This window comes from Rattus rattus, chromosome 8, assembly GCF_011064425.1.
Source record: "Rattus rattus isolate New Zealand chromosome 8, Rrattus_CSIRO_v1, whole genome shotgun sequence".
Lineage (NCBI taxonomy): Eukaryota > Metazoa > Chordata > Mammalia > Rodentia > Muridae > Rattus > Rattus rattus.
Genome location: NC_046161.1, coordinates 106,950,089 through 106,953,378, shown reverse-complemented (window position 1 = coordinate 106,953,378; position 3,290 = coordinate 106,950,089).

Genomic DNA, 3,290 nt, shown 5'->3' with positions numbered 1-3,290 from the left:
TAATTCTTAATTCCTTGTGGGATGTGGTTATTCTTCTGAATTTGATTTGGCAATGATTATACAATGTCTTTTTTCTACCTGCTTTTGAATTATCAATAAAAGACTGGGGCAAGAGAAAGGCTGGAGAGAATGAGAGAGAACATGTGAAGAGTGAGTGAGAGAGCGCATGAGGGAGCGAATGAGAGAGCGAGTGAGAGAGCATGAGAAGAGCATGTGAAGAGAGAATGTGAGGTGTGTATGAAGATTGTGTGTGAGTGAAAGGAGAGTGCATGTGGCGTGTGTGAGATATGTGTGAGGTGTGTATGAAGAGTGTGTGTGAGAATGAAAGGGTAATGAACAGAGGTGTGCATGAGTGTGGGAGTTCGAGAAAAGAAAACCGCAATTTAAAAAAGCAGAGTGAACAAGAGAATGCAGAGTGGGTACAACCTCAAGCTAAGAGAGAGAGAGAGAGAGAGAGAGAGAGAGAGAGAGAGAGAGAGAGAGAGAGAGACTGAGACTGACTTTAAGCCTTGACATTGCCTGTCAGTTTGTACCCAAAGAGTAGTCTGTGTATATTTATTATGCGCCTTCCAGATATCCCTGCTTCCAGTTGAGAACCCCGATCCTGTGTCGAGGCTGGACCCCAGCAATCCATATGTCATATTTCATTGATCATCTTATCTATTGATGGTTATTTGTGTTGTGCATTTGGCAGTTTTTTTTAATTAGGATAATGAAATACTTAATATAGGCTGAGTGTGTAAGACTGAGGTTTCTGCCACCAAGATACTTGCATGACATTGACCACGTTCATTGTACCCTGGTCACAAAAGCTACAGAATAGAAGCAGCCAGATGTCCAATAACTGATTGTGAAAATGCCTTGACAGACACAAGGGAATTCTGTTCATCCACAGAGAGAACGGAAATCACGACATCTGTAGGTACAGCGATGGAAATGGAGTACATTCTGAGTGAAGACCTCAGACCCATAGTTTTATATTCTACATACTCTCTTCTTTGTAGGTCTTACATATGAATCTTATTTTTAAAAAGTTTTCATGTGTGTGTATGCATGTGAGTGTGCATGAGTTTATGTGCACCACACCACGCCAGTGCCTGTAGAGTCTGGCAGGGACATCAGAGCCTACAGACATCAGAACCTGTATGGAGTGACATTTGTAAGCCACTAGGTGGCTAGGGTGCTAGGAACCAAGCCCAGGTCCTCTGCAAGAGTAATAAGCCTTCTTATCTGCTGAGCTGTCGTTCCAACCCTACATCCAAGGATGTTTAGGTCTGACTCTGTAGGAATATTTGGAATAACCTTAGAAGCCAGGAAAATAGAAAGGGACCATTGGGGGAGGGTGTGTGTGTGGAAAGATTTCTAGAGAAGGGGATAGGTACAAAAACAGGGTAAAGAGGAAAAGGGAGGGAGGGGCCTCAGCTGGGGAGGCTAATATGGGGGAAGAGGACTGAGCAGGTGAGCAACAATAAGGATGTTTGGAGAAGCCGTAGGTATACCCATACTTCATAAGCTCATTTACAGTGTGTGTGTGTGTGTGTGTGTGTGTGTGTGTGTGTGTTGTATGTATGCTTGTGTATAGATAAGTGTGGTATGTGTGTGTATGAGTGTGTGATGTGTGTGTATATATATGTGTGTGATGTATATGTGTATATATGTGTGTGATGTGTATGTGTGTATTTGTGTGTGATGTGTCTTATTTGTATATATGTGTGTGATGTGTGCTTATGTGTATATGTATGTGATATGTGTGTGATGTGTATATGATGTATGTGTATGTATATATATGTGTATAAATAAGTATGTGTGATATGTGTGTATATGTGTGTCATGTCTGTGTATGTCTGTATGTATGTGTGTGATATGTATGTGTGCATGTATGTGTAATATGTGTGCATGTATATGCGTGTGATGTGTCTTATTTGTATATGTGTGTGTGATGTGTGCTTATGTGTATATGTATGTGATATGTGTGTGATGTGCATATGATGTATGTGTATGTGTATATATGTGTATAAATAAGTATGTGTGATATGTGTGTATATGTGTGTGGTGTCTGTGTATGTGTGTATGTATGTGTGTGATATGTATGTGTGCATGTATGTGTAATATGTGTGTATGTGTGTATGTATATATGTGTATGTGTGTATGTATATGTGTGATATGTGTTTGAAGTGTATACTGTGTGATATGTGTATATGTGTGTAGATAAGTGTGTGTGTGTGTGTGTGTGTGTGTGTGTAAGCATTAATGGATTTTCCTCCTTTTGATGAGATAATGTTACCTTGTCCCCAAAGCCTAGAGTAACAAAACAAAACAAAACAAAAAAAACCCAAAAAACAAACAAATAAAAAAAAACCACCAGCACCAGCAGGGGACCCCTCCCTTTGAGCTATTGTTGCTGTGTCTAACAGAACATCAAAGCCATTTAAACTATTATTGTTGCCCTTAGCAACCTGCCAGAACATGAAGTTAATTCTCGATTGCGGAAGACGCCACACACGTCAGCTTCAGCACTTGAAGAAATCAAGGACCTGGAAGCCTCCTCCTTAGCAGCCCTCAGTGTTGGAGAAACATTATCAACCATTCGATTTAGCTGTAAAGTCTGAGACAAATGACTGGATCGTTGTCGGAGCCCGCGCCTGGTATATAATCTGCCTGGTGTATAAATCTATGGTGGCATTTCCCTCACTATGGGGTCCAGGCAATCCAGTCTGAGTTCTTAAATGACCTATAAAGGAACAGTACATTCTCAGTTGTACAGCATAAATAATTATAAAAATTTGAGGGTTAGCAGTGTCTAAAAAGGAAAAATTTTAATCAATTGTAAACCATAAGCTACACATTGGCTATCAGTATATGAATTGAAAACTTGATTTTTCAACATTTCAAAAACAGCGACTACAGCATGTAATTCAATAATCTGTGCTGAACCGAGGGCAGAACTCAAGAGAATGAACATGTGATCCAATTACATATGCTGCCTTCTCATGACATGAACCATCTATAAATACAGTAAGCGCATTTTCTATGGGCTGCATGCACAAATTTACAGGAAATACAAAAGCATGTATAGAGGAAAATTATCAATTTTGCCTGAAAAGTTTGTATATGTAATAAGCCAAATATCAGTAGTCTGTAATAACCAATTTAACTGCTGTCTGGAATAAGGAATTTTTCATCGGGTTCTTTTTCAAAATATTTCTATGACTCTATCCTACAATTCTGTATTAACACAATAACAGCCTTATAATAGGGTATTAAAACTTTTACTTGGAGAGGAAAAACGA